This window comes from Bactrocera latifrons, unplaced genomic scaffold, assembly GCF_001853355.1.
Source record: "Bactrocera latifrons isolate USDA-ARS-PBARC rearing strain unplaced genomic scaffold, ASM185335v1 scaffold_26, whole genome shotgun sequence".
Classification (NCBI taxonomy): Eukaryota; Metazoa; Arthropoda; class Insecta; order Diptera; family Tephritidae; genus Bactrocera; species Bactrocera latifrons.
In genome coordinates, this window is record NW_017536185.1 from 1,301 (window position 1) to 16,176 (window position 14,876).

A 14,876-nucleotide genomic window follows, 5' to 3' on the forward strand; every position below is an offset into this window, starting at 1 on the left:
GCAAATTTTTTCTTCAGATTTGTTGAGTAGTGTTATTTTATATCCGTAGGAATTGTTCGGATCGGGCACCTATTGCATATATCTGCAATATAAAGATCAATATTAAGACTTCTCCGTAATGCTATAAAAAATGCCGTGTTACGGGCATTTTCGCTTTGGTACAATCGGAGTTGACGCTTTTTCTTGTTTTCCTTCTTGTTTTTTCCATGTACTTCAGTTAAAAAACGCTAAGGCTATTTATTTTAATTAAATGAGGAAATTATAAAACGCTTTATTTTTTTAAAAGCGTTTTGAATTAATTATTACTAAAATTTGTCCGTATTAATCATATTAACCCACAATTTTTAATCAGTTTATAAAAAAGCTGTTGCTTTTGCAATAGTTCCATGTAAGGGGTTTCGTAATGCAAACGGGCAAATAGCTATAAGCTTCTGTATAATTCAGATTGCATGAAATATAATTAAATAAATAGTTTTTGCTGTTTTTGTCACTTACGTTGTAGTTTGTCCGTTAGTCGGTGTCCTCGTGATGAAGTTTGCATGGAAGTAGTCGACTGAACACTCAGCGCTGAAAAAAATAGAGAGAGAGATATAGAGAGAGGTGAGTGCGTACGTAATTATATGGAGGTATGAAATGCCTACAATTTATGATTAAAATGGGAATTGAAATAGTTCGTGTTTAACTTACTATGCAACAGAGATAATTCGAATATTTCCGCACATCTCTGCAATGCATTTAATTTATGAAACAGTATTTATGCATGCGTGTGTGTGTGGATACACCCACTTGTTATGCGCTGGTGCGCAATCTTCTAAGCCCACTAATGAGTTTTTATGTTACATTTAATGGCATAACATGGGCGAGGATAATAAAATTAATTTCAAAAGTTGTAATCTCATTCATTACCTTTGCATTGTGACAGTCAAAGGATGTGGCAGGGCTGATGTACCGGTGTATGTGTGTGTGTGTGTAAGTGTAAGCAAAATGATATATGAGTCCTTCTTTACAAAGTGCGGGGGTGGAATATTATCTTGATGGCGGAGAGGAGGGTAGTCACAACACATTTGCATACAGTTTTCAACCTTTTGTTGGCGGTAAGTGTGTATGCGCGTACGAGTATGTGTGTGTGAAATAGCACACGCATGTATTAGCAAAATGGAATTAAGGCAAATTAACTCGGTGCCTTACTCAGTTGGATTAAATTGAATGGAGTGCCCTAATTTCGGTACAAAAGCCTTTTGCAGAGAGTTACAACAAATTTACATATTTTTAATGAAATTGAGAGGGAATTGTCTACTGTAGCTGTTTATCGCATTAGCATGCAGGTATTATTGTTGAAAATTTATTTTTAATCTCCTTTTTATGCAATTGAGATCTTTATCTGTACATTTTCAGAATAATTTATTTAATTTACATGGTCGTCAGCAAATTATATCAGAAACAGAGTGAAGGAGAATAGATTAAATTGAAATTGCGTCATTAAGAGAACGAGGTTTTATTAAGAATAGGTTTCTTAGAAGCTGATTCTAAACCTAGAATAGAATGGATCTAGAGTTTTTCAAAAACTAACGCTATCAACTCAGTTTAAAGTAAAACACGATTTTTTCTTCTGGCAACGAAAAATAATTATTTTACTAATAGATGTTTTTACAAATATGCATTTTGCGCTATAAGTGTAAGTGCGATCGTGTTAAAATATGCCATTAGAAAGTTCCGATTTTGTATTAAAAAATATTTCTGAGACAGTTTTATGACTGCTAGATTCAGTATTATTTGAATATACGTCGAAGATAAGCACCAGCAAAAGAAATTACGTTATATTTTACAATTTTCGATGCTGCGATAATCAATGTTTTTGGAGCTGACACTGCAGTTGTTAAAATTGCACAATTTTTGTTTCGTCGAAAATTTTCAAAGATGCACCAGATGACTAATTAATGAAATATTAGAAATTGTCGAATGTGACCATCATATTTCCATCATCTAGGAGCTAAAACTGGCGTAGAAAACCACTTGATACCATTTAAATTAGATTTAAATAAAAATAAGTTTGTTGTGTGGGTGACATACGAGTTAACGGAAAAAGCTTCATTGACCGAATTTCAATCTGCAAATCGCAGATGAACCGCCTTCTACAAAATCAATCCATTTCTCAAGCGGATAGTTACTGGTACTGAAGAATGTGGTACTTATGGTAACGTTAAGCAAAAACAGTCAAGCCCGGATAAAAGGTCAGGAAAGTTTTACAATTTGTTCCGGTGGAAATGACAAAAAACCATGGGTAGCACTTAGTCCGACTGAAAGAGGCAACCATTTAGAATCTGTCAGGTTTGGAAAATTACAAAAGAAATTGTATTCTATCAGGCCGCATGGAAAGTCAGTGATTGACCAGTAGTTGCGGATGCCTGAATGAGAGTTTCTTATGCATCCAATTTAAGGATCAAACTTTTCACCAAGTGATTGCTATCTGTTCCTGTCCATGGTCAATAATTTTGGTAATGAAAAACTCCCCACAAAAAAGCTTGCAAAAAGCCTAGTTCCTTTCAATAAGAGTGGTGTCTATGTTGTCAAAATAAAATTCTTGGCGCTTGCCACATTGCACTTGCAGTGTTTTCTGCTATCCCCGAAATAGTTGTTATAGTTAATTTTTGGAATAGTCATCAAGATGGTTGCGGCGCGATATTTGTTGAGAATTTGGAGAAAAAATCACATGGCATCAATGCAGCATGTGACGGTGCTTTATCGTGTTACAAAAACCAAGAGTTGTCGGACCATAATTCCGGCCTCGTTTTATAAACAGCAACGCGCCAACGACGCATAACACTCAAATAGTACTTCCTGTTGACAGTTGGGTCAGTCAGGGTGCATCACACCTCGATTATCCAGAAAACCTTCAACCTTAATTTTTGACCTGCTTTGACATAGTTTTTTCGGCCTCGGCTCACCTTTGCCAAGATATACAGATTCGTAAGAGTAGATACAAGACTCATTGCCAGTGAGAATACGTTATATTAATCTGATAGTCGGAAATTATTATTTCACAGATGTTACCGCGACGCTACTTTTCGAAAGAACGTGTTATTTTGGAACAAAACGTGCTTTCATTTTCTTTGGCCCAAATGATCTTTAAACATTGTTTTCACTGATTCTTCCGACTTTCGAACGGTGCCGGTACGATCTGTGAGTGTTTATCGTAGAGTTTCAACCTCCATTTATTTTATTTTATTGACGTATTGATGATCAGTTGATGTTGATGGCAGTCTTGTATGTGGTTCATCGTCAACGAGTTTTCGACTCTTTCGACTTTTTGAATAATTTGTATCGAATAAAAATGAAAAAATCTTGAATAATTTCCATCATCTTAAAAATCGCTAAAGCACTTTATAGTATGTACTTCAGAAAGAAACACTGACTTTTGGCATTGGAATACTTTTCCGAAACGGCTCAACCAATTGGCTTGATATTTCCACACTACTCTCTGATATTTTTATCAAGTGTTGATTGACGAAATAATAGTATATCTTCCAATAATTTTTAAGCCTATCCGAAATCTAATTTCCTTATTAATGTTTAGAAATCCCCGATTATGTCAAAGGTCAAATTCTTGACTAGTATTTCGATCTTTACTTGTGTGCATCTATAGCAATAAACCATTTTATATTTTTGGATATCAGACAATTTTAGCTGAAAATATTGCGCCACTGCTAGACATTTCTTTCGGTGGTAAATTAACAAACAATTCTGTAAATGCGCATGGTTTTCTTTAATGAATAAACTGCACCTTTTTCTGACTTTCATAAGTTCAGCCAATAACTAAATTTCTCACGAGTTTTCGTTGCGAATTTAAAAATTTAAAGTTCGAATTGTATTCCTCATATAAATTATTAACTAAATATGATAAGAATTGGTAAAAGTGCTATCGAAAATAACAAATGCAACATAAAGCGTTCAAAGAAAACTTGAAATGAACAAAATTTATTGGAAAACAAAATAAAATATCTGTCAGTTGTACTTGCAACTGCAACATGCGGTAAATTAATGTTTCTTCGAGTGCTCCGTAAATAGCGATGATATAGAAAACACGCGCTAGTGCGAACGAGTGCCTGCAATTGAGTGCAGAATGGCGCACGTTTAAGTTGTTGCATACAAACAGGCGCACGCACTTGTATATGCTCTACAACAAAAGCAATCCATTGTTTAACGCATCCTGCTATGTTCTAAGCGCTACATGCGTAGAAATAAATATAAATATATACTTTTTTGAATACTTTTTTTTAAAAATGCACGTTTGAGGTTTTGTACCACACGCGTGCGGGTTTGAAATGCTGCACAAACAAATGCCGTTAGCTATCGTTGCAACAAACCGGCAACGAGTACGACGACTAGTTGGGCAATTCTCATTCAATTGCGCGCATTGGCGTTCAGTTCGTTTTCTATTTATTTATTTATTATGAGCATTTTTTAGTGGGTAATTCTTTTGTAATTGAAAAATAAATAAAATGAAATAACAGTTTGTAGGTTTAAACGCAGCAAATACGCGCACAATTGTAAGTTTGCAGATTAGCTCAGGCTTATGCGCACTTCTAAAATGTGTTAAGCAAATTTTTGCCTGGGATTTGTTCACTTAAAGCGCGAGAGTGTAGTTTGTGGGACGCTTTATTGATAAAATTATAGCAAAATAATAAATAAACTAATTTTGTGAAGATAAGAGTGTTTAAAATATTTTAAGTGACATAATATATAATATTTTTAATAGGGTTTACAACCACATAAAAGCCAGAAAACCGGAGTCTGTGTGATTTTTTAAGAGAAAAAACAAATATTTTAAATATAAAAAATACTGTGTGTTTAAGACATAGAAGACAATTTTTTTTTGTGCAAGAAAAAAAGTTACATGCATTTATTTTAGTTCAGTTTGTATGGCAGCTATATACAATTGTTAACCGATCTGAACAATTTCTTCGGAGTTTACATTGCAGCCTTAGAAAATAATCTGCACCAAATTTCTTGAATATATCTTGTCAAATGCAAAAGCTTTCCATACCAGCACTAGATTCAGATCGTTTAGTTTGTACGATCGATACGTTTGAGCAGTTCCTTAAAGAAAATGACGTTTGCAAAATTTCAGTTTTGAATATATGATATCTTAAAAAATGAGGAACTAGTTCGTATATATACAGGTAGCGAGGCGGACAGACGGACATGGCTAAATCGACCCAGCTCGACATACTGATAATTTATATATGCATTTTATACTGTCACCGACGCTTCTTTCTGGGTTTTACAAACTTCGTGGCAAACTTAATATACCCTGTTCAGGATATTATTGGGTTATTTGAGTTTTCTTATAAATTTTGAGATTATGTGGAAAAGTTGTTAAAACAAAAGTTATAGCTTCTTTCATTATCTATTGTATATTATTGCCAAATGACTTTTTTCTGGGAAGTCGAGATAAACCGCCACTCCCCTTAATTTTTCTCGACTTAAGATCGCTTGTAAATCATTTTACCGTTAATGCTTACCATTTGTTTCCGATGGGGTTTGTTCTACTTTGAATTTTTCTTTTTATTTCATAACTTAGAAATTCGTATGAAAATTTCAAGCCGATCGGTATCGCCGCCCCGAAGCTATTTGCTGAATAAACATCAAACTTTTGAAAAATATTTTCAAATAAAAAATTTTTATGATTCTAAAATTTTTTCTGTAATTTACAAGTGTATATGACCTTTTAAGTAGAGTTTTCTCTCCATAAACAAATACAAATAAATGAATTTTTCTGTATAATAGCTTTACCTTGCTTAGAAATCCCAAAACTGTATCTTCTCCTAGCTACACTTACCGTGCGATTCTGTACTATGATACAGTCTCAAGTCTCTAAATTTGAGATTTTAAGTTAGAGACAATTACAAAATCTATTACATTTCATAATTCAGAGATGTTTTTAAACTTGAGTGAAAATAAATATGTCGATAACAAATATTAAATTTTCTATAACATAGTCAAAAACATAATTATCAATAAAAATGAAAATATATGTTGACTTTGTTTCATAATATTTACGAAATTTTTGTAAAATTGATTTATTTTTAACCTTTTCGTATTTGAGTTGCTAACAAAATATAAAAAAATTACAATCGATTAACATCTATGATGATCTCTATTCAGTATATTAAAAATGGCGGACAAGAGTTCTTTTTGGTTTTGTGATCCGCTAACTACCAGGTCTCAAATTTGCGGCAATATTTTGAGACTAACACTACAGACTGTTTAGTGAATAGTAACTAGTCACATATTGAGATTTTACCTCAAAATATCTCAAAGAGACTAGAGACTGGTTACAGAATCGCGCTATTATTAGACTACCTTTAGACAATAAACAGCAAGCAAAATTCAATCACTTTCATTGAACACACACTACAAGCAAATTCACTTAGCTCGGCTGCTACTGTTGAAAGGTCATGGCGTAGCACAGCATTTAATCCGCGTAGACTTTATTTAATTTAATTCGACATGCAATTGCTTTCCTGCTACGCAACATGTTCACATAAATTACCCATGCAACAAGCAGAACCCACTCATACATATATAAAGGGGTGAATTAGTGTGTGCGTGTAGTTCGGCAACAACCTGTGTTCGCTTTCATTTTAAATTATTTAGCTTAATTGATTTGGCTTGTCTTGTCGCTGGCGCTGCTGTTAAAATATTAACCCGAGCGCATTGAATATTTCACGCTTTGTTGTTGCTTTGCAATATTTTCAACTCTTAAATAAAATAAAAAAAACTGCTGCTGCTACATAATTGCATTGCTGCCGTGCTACGTGTCAGTGCGCCGGAAAGTATGCATTAATTACTTCTGCTCCAATAATTATCAATGTCTCTGCCACGTTGCATCCCGTTAATACACCCACAGCCACACTTGCACCTTAAGGGGCGACCTTCAGCTGCGAGCACCAGTTTAAATTTCATTCTCTCCACAGCTACTGTCTGTCTAATAATCGACTGCGGAGCACTTGGCTGACGGTGAATGCAAGTGAGGTGGAAACTCTTCGAATTTGCCACTCCACCTCCAAGCGATATTTACTTAAACGCACACATAAACTCACACACAGAGCACTTCCCTCGTCCCTCACTGTCACGTCCCTTCCATGGGTATTTGTTTGGATTCACTTTTGCCCTTTTCCTTTGCGCTCGATTGATTAAAAGCACCAACTCCTGAGCGTCAGTCGACATGCTGTGACCGCCCAGGTTTTACCATAGATTTGTGCTGACTTTGTTGTTGGCCTTGCTCACTTTGCTGAGTCACCTATAATTCGCTTCTACATACATTTTTGCCATTTTTTGCTCTGCTCACCCGTACATTCATATAAGTCCCTGAGTATGTATGAGTGTGTCATAGGAGACCCCCCAGGTAACTGCTTTGTCTAAATGAAGCTGATTGATTGGAAAATTCGTGCATGTGGTTGTGTGTTTTGATTTTGTCATATTGGTCATATTGGTCATTAAGCGGTCAGTGTGGCAAGCTATGGGCTGTGTTTAATATTAAATGTACAAACCACAGTTTGTGGCGTGTGTTGTTTGCTTGTGTTTGGTGAGGATTATAAAACTATTCTATTGAAATATGGGTTAGTGTGAAAGCCATAAATGTTTAAATCGATTATAAATCAATAATGCGAATATACTTATGCAATGAAGTAAACAAGCAACCAGGTAAATATATTTAATTTGTGGCTGTAAATATTTATAAATAAATCCGATATTCTGGTATCCAGCATATTTGCTGGGGACTGGAATTTGTTAGCAAATTGGCAATATCATGTGAAATAAGAAAAAAGTGCGGAATTTTTTTTTTACCGAATATCAATTATAGTTGCGTTTCTTAAAACAGTAAAGGGTATACAATTTTTTTTATTTGTTTGATTGTTCATATTCATACTATAGTTGTCTGAAATTGGTTAAGGTAAATATGTAGCTTCTTGTAGAGAATAACTCAAAAACTGATCATTTACACACTGCGTCGTTCACAAAGTAACTTTGTCTAATGACAACAACTGATTTTATTGTGCCGTATTATATTTGAACAGCTGATATTAATAAGGCTGGCTTGTAAAAAAAAAAAATTCTTAAATTTTTAAACATACTTTTGTACCATCGAAGATGGAAGATCGAAAACAGCATTTTCGAAGCTTGGCACATGGGTGCATCATGTTCTTATAGAACGAAATTTGCTTCTTCGCAATAACGACTGAGACTTGCCTATCAAACGTCAACGAAGTGGTTTGTTTGTACAGAGCAGGAGATCGTGATTTAAAAGGACGAACCAGCTGGAACCTGGCCGATAGTCAATAAAAAAGGTAATGTGGCCTGTTTGATAAAATTTCAAAGTGATCGTTTATTTTGAGATTTTACTCGTTTATACCACGATTTATTCAGAAATATATTGTGATCGGCTAGATAAACTAAGTGTTGCACAAGAGAGGTCATAATTGATCAATAGAAACGGTATAATACGAGATCTTCTACAAGTTTGGTGACTCGGCAAAAGCTTTTGCAATTTGAATGGCATGTACTACCACACCGACTATATGTTCCAGACTTGGCAGCTTGAAATAATTACTTATTCCGGTCTCCGCAAAATTTGCTGATAGAAGCACTTTCATGAGGACGTCGTCAAAAATCACTTGTACCAGCTTCTCAAAGATCAAAAATTTAGTGAGTGTGAAATCAATATCTTGACCAAAAGATGACCGAAGTTTTGCACCAAAATAGAGAGTATATAATTTCACAAAATATTTTACATAGTGAAAAAATCGTGCTTAAAATGCTCTGATGTTTCTTTTTGGGTGTTAGCAGCTTCGCGACACGTTTGAACCATCTTCAGATTGTAAAGAGATAGATGCGTGATATGCTTCTCGAAAATTTTTCTAGTTTATTTATATTTTAGTTATGTTTCATTTGAGGTTTGGTAAAAGCTTAAGAGATTTCAATAATCTTTTGATTAGATTCTTATTATAGGGACAGGCTACAGTGTTGTTTTCTGTATGACTTTTATTTGAAAATGGGGGGCTATGGATTAGGTGATATGGGAATGCTGCCAGAGTATCATTTATGTATAGTTTTCAGAGACTACTTGGGTGAACTGCTTGAAGCCATCAAGTAAAAGAAGAGTTTATGCAAAGTTATCATTATCACTTATTGATATGTGGGAAATGTGTTAAGGACAATTATCATATTGTTACATCTTTCTTTCAAAGCATCAACTGATTATAGATTACGTAATCAGACGCGACTCGAACTTTTACTATGTAATTATGTTTTATATGTTTTTTTTTTGTTTTTGTTTTTTGATAAAAATGACCTTTGACTTAAAAGAAGATAAATGGCCAAATATAAATCCTGACAGGCCCGCAATAAAATATAATTTCCTCTCGGCGGATAGTCGACAAATTATTTTCAATGTTACGCCACAAAAATCCAATTCGATGGAAGGTTCAAATCACACAGAAACAATATATATTAAGCTTGTAACCTCGCACAATTCCCACATACACGACATATGCTTGAAACTCCGAAGAATCCTAAGAGTAACAACGGGTGAAAAGTTATTGTTGTGAAAATAAGCGCAAAAAAGACGTGGTACCTCGATTATTTTGTATGGGTCAATCAAGTATGTCCGTAACAAACGCACATGGCTAAATCTAGTCAGCTCGTCCTACTGATTATTTATATGTTTCCGACGCTCCCTTCTAGATGTTGGCTGTTCCGAGTATAATTCAAGAGTTGGCAACGCTCCGAAAACAGAAGTTTTAGAGCTGTAGACTATTTAATAAAGCCAATTGCACTTAAAAGCAAATGGAAATTATTTCAAAGAAACGTTGTTCGAAATTTCGAAGTTTCTAGAAGCGTGTATATTCATATTATTTACACATCATCACATATAAAAATACCCACACTTACATTAACAATTTGTAAACTTTAAGCGCAAACAAAATTTTTCGCCTTTGGCAATGCTGCTCAGCATCAAATGCTTTAATTTACATTATCCAATTATGAATTCAAAGAGCAGCAAACGCGTTGAATATAAGAATTCTCCCAACAGCAGACTATTCTCTTGATATTCTCGTCTGAAATGTTGTTGCTTAGTTCCGCCATTTATATCCTGTTGCACAACGGCGGCCTTGCAGTCAAAAGAAGTCAAATTTTTGTTATTGCCTACCGCATCATACTTTCAGCGCACGTACTACATGCCTGCCTCCGCTGGCCAGCCCCGTTTTCCTCTCGCCGGCATATCCTTACAGATACAGATGTCCGCTCATTAAATTCATGTAACACATGGCGGCGCCGAGCAAGAATCACTCGACGAGCACGTTCTTCACAACAAACTCCAACTTTTTTCTGAGGGCGTTGCGGCGAATGACAGTTTCCACCCGTTCCGCGTGCTTTTCCACCTCCGCCCCCCAGTTTTGTTTTTATTTTATTTTTATGCTTATGTTAACACATCGTACACATTTTGATGGGCCGCTGTTCAACACGGCGTATGAGTGCTGTCTAATAGAAAAATCACGCAGCCGCATTGGCACACATACAGAAACACGCATACGTGTTTACATACCCGAGACTGTTGAAGTGTGTGTGAAAACAATCAACAGTCGAGAAAAAACCTGGCGGCTATTGCATTGAATATAATAAATGTTGTGATGAAGCAACAACAACAGGGACATTGTGAACAGCAAACAGCACACTATATGCAAACGATAAATTGTGATTATTATTCGCACGCATACAACTGCCCTTAATTGAGACAATAAAACTATACAAAATGGTGACGAAAAAATTTGATTGAAATATTTTTTCCTCTCTGAAAAAGTTGTAATACGTTACATGTTTCACATAGTATGTTCACTTTTTATTATGCGATTATTTATTACGTAATATACATCTATGTAATATATGTTGTATATAATTTTTTGTTTCCATCATCTCACCTCAATTTTTCATAAAGAATTATATTAACAAAATGCAAGAAAAAAATATTTAGAAATAATATTTTAAGGAGTAAGGAAGTGTGTTTATATTTGGACTATGAGAAGGAGCTTACAATAAATTTTCACTTGATGACTTTACTTCGTTCCTCTCTGTGTCTCTCATTATATATGCAAACTAACGGTGAGCTATATTTTGAACATGCTCTGCAACGACTTGGCGGGTGATTCACAATGCTTAAGTGAACTCTTCTTGAGCTTGACACGGATCCTCATCGACCAACGTCTCCAATTCACCGTCTTCTAGCATGTTTTGCCTTCCCTCATGCGGACGGTCGTTAATATCGAAATAACCGTTTTTGAAGCGACGAAGCCAATCACGGCACATTCGTTTTTCATTTTCCAAAAATGTCAAAACAAATAACATCAAAATGATTCAAATGACAAAGTCTGAACTTTATTAGGAATATATTATTACATATTTTTTTGCTAATAATTTTCCAATCATAAAAGACGAAATAAAAAACCGTAAATACCCTAAAATGTACATATATTAGAGAAAAAAGACATTGCCACCATCCAATCTAGTCAAATAAAGGGACGTCACCATTTTGTAATAAATCACATTTATGTTGCACACAAAAATGCCAAAATTAGTATAATATTACATAAAGTAGCCCAGAAATGCGTACGCTTGTCCTTGTTTGCGCTCTAGCTTTCTACCCATAAATACGCGTTCTTCTGCGGCCTTTTCCTTCTAGCATTTTCGCAAGTGACACCGCGCATTTTTTTGATTTAAATTTGGCTTAAATGCGGTACACAGAAGGAAATGAAAAACACGACTACAACTTGAGAGTCGGCAGCCTGTATACAAGTACATGAGTACTTTCGTAGATTTAAATTTTATCCAATGTCCGCCCACTTAACACTATTAAACAGATTTACCTTCTTTAGCAGCTTTTCCCCGAGCTGTACGCAGTTTTATCTTACATTTGTTCATCTTTTTGTTTTTGCTGTTTTGCATCAATTGCGTCCGCTTGTAGCAGCGGACTTTTGCTTTTGCTTTTTTATCGCCTGATGTAAATTTCATGTTATTTTGCTTGTCATTAATGTTGGCGGTATTGCTGTTGTTGTTTTTCCGTGTTATGTTCCGCCTTTTTATTTTTATGACTTTGTTACCTTTCCGCATTTTTCGGCGATTTTTTTGGCAGCTGCAGCCGTAATTGTTGGCAGGTTGGAGCGCGTAAACATTTTTGATGATTTATTCTCGTGTCCTTAAATATTTATGCAGGTCCATTTACACATTTAAATGACTATAAATATTTAATTGGCTCCGATTTTAATGGCACAAACTTTCACACGTCGCAGCGTTGTTCGTCACATTGGTTTTTTGCGTTCTAATTGGAATTTAGGTTAAAATGTGTGTGTTTCTAATTGCTTCAAAGTGGAACACACAAATTTTTCACTGAATATTTCATTTTCTAATATTGGAAATATGTTTCACTTTTCAATTTGAGTTGATTAAATCTAAAATGTGTACAGTACTTGTCCAATAAATTACGAAGAGAAACATATGCAGAGTTCTAACTTTAATCATTAATAAAAACATAAATATTTGGCGAATTTTAGAAAAAGATATTTTTTATATGCTATATATATTACATTATTCTTAAATTATTGCATTTTTGTATTGAATCATATTAAATATTTTGTCGCCCTGCCTTTATTTTAAAACACAGCCTTTAGTATCATGCTGTGCAATTCGATGTTATTTGTCCAGACATCTTCAATGTTTCGCTTTAAAATGTCAATTGTTGTGTTACTTCGTTCATAGGCCTGGTGTCGTTTAAGATATGCCCAACAGTTCTCGATTGGATTTAGATCCGGAGAATTTCCAGGCCAAGGCAGGACTTCCAAATACAATTCATTTAGGACATTCATGTTGTTTCTAGCTGTTTGGCATTGAGCTTCTTTTTGCATAAAGGTATATTCTTCTGGCGGAAAGTTAAGTTGGCTAACATAAGGCATCAACGTATCTCTAAGTACAGATATGTATTGAACAGATCGCATTGTGCCTTCAATGAATTGTAGGGGACCAGGACCTTCTGCAGAAAAGCAGCCCCAAATCATCACTGAAGGCGGGTGTTTTACCCTGGGAAGAACACAAGAGCTAGAATATTGTTTCCCCTTTCTTCTGCGAACGTAATTTGCCGTCTCAGTCACTGCTTCAAAACGACATTCATCGCTAAAAATAACCTTTAAAAAAATGTTAAATACAATTTCAATATGCTTACTATTGTTAGTTAAAAAAAAAATTAAATTAAAAACCTTGCTCCAATATCTTGAATCAGCTGAACCGACAAAACTCGACGTCGTCGCATCAAATATGTTAATTTTGGCTTCTTCGCTAGTTTCTTGCATTTTAAGCCGTTTTCGTAAAATCTTCTGCGTAGGGTATGAAGAGATATCTTAACGCCAGCGCTTCTAATGTTTTGTAAAATACTTTGCTCTAACGCACTTCTATTTTTAGCGCTTTTCTTACGATTAAGTGATCTTTCCTTTCCTGTCGTTACTCTCTTTCTCCCGCAGTTTGAGCGATTATTATCACTAGTCATATTCTGGTTAGGAACTTCAATAATATTTTTTTTTTTATTTCAGCCACTGATGTTTTACGAATATCAACAATTTTGGCAATTTTTGAGTAGCTCGAAGCTTCTTCTTTCAAAAGAGCTACAACTTTCATTTTCTTTTGTGGTAAAATGTCACTTTTCCTACCCATTTCCTTTATAAAAACTTCAATTGGGAAACGAACGTGTTCTGACAAAGATTTATTATTTTTGTACTTACCTTTTGTTTAATATATTTACCTTTCTTCCGGCAATAAATTTCGACACTATTCTTAATTATTTAAAATTACAATTTACGAAAAATCAGCGTGAATCCTTCTCCCACTCTGTAAAAAGTGAATGATGAAAATTGAAAAAGAGCACTGACGCCAAGAAAAGAGCAATCTAACGTTAATCTATTCAATATATCACATTCTAGACATGTCTATACAAAAACAAAAAAAAAACACGCAGCGTACCATTTTTGCTTAAGTTTTTGAAAAAACAGCGAATGGAGTTGCCACAATCGAATGAAATATTAAAAAGCTTTAAATTTTTGCTCTCGTCCGTAAGTTATTGGACAAGTACTGTATATTGGACGATTTATAACACTTTTGTAATAATCGTCGTTTAGAACCTTATTTAATAAACATTCCATTTTATGACTAAAAATTTTTTGTGTGGAAAATGAGATGTCATTTGAACTTGAGATCTTTTAGTAATGTAAAAATATAATCTGACTGCATTTGTTGTTAGCCGAACGCACAATCTCTTCCATATGTACCTACAACATCTCCACAATCTCTTTAAACGATAAATACTATGGACCTTTAATCAAATTTCAGCACTAATATTGGGTCGCTTACTCAGTAACTTACTTTTTAGTTCATTTTAAACACAATTTTGCGTAAAATGTTTTATCTTATATCAACTTTAATCTTTCAGCAATCTCTCGAGATATTATTCGATGATTTGCATCCGCTAACTGCAATATTCTATTCACATCGGCTTCAGCAGTCCTCTCAGTTCGAGGTSTATCCTCAAGATCGAAATTTGCYAATTTTCGACATATGGTAGTAAAACAGTAGAATACAACGATTGCTATTTTGGATCTTCCGCCTTCGATAGAGCAGTAAACCAAACATATTCCAAAAACTTCAAGAAAATTGTACTCAAACAAAGCCAGATGTTAAATATATAACGGCAAACCGGTTAAGTGTGAAGCTAACTGCAAAAAGATACGATATTCGCAGAATTCGCAGAAGAAAAGAAATTCAAAACAGAAGCCAAA

At 34.6% G+C, this 14,876-nt stretch overlaps 1 long non-coding RNA gene across 2 annotated transcripts in view; it reads right to left on the reverse strand.

Annotated features, from left to right (window-relative positions):
- Positions 1-488: 488 nt before the first annotated feature.
- The window catches only part of LOC108969607, a 67,548-nt gene continuing 53,160 nt past the window's right edge, over positions 489-14,876 (reverse strand). For both annotated transcript variants that reach the window (XR_001993413.1, XR_001993412.1), the window contains exon 4: positions 489-567. This is a non-coding gene — a long non-coding RNA (uncharacterized LOC108969607). The remainder of the gene's footprint in view (positions 568-14,876) is intronic.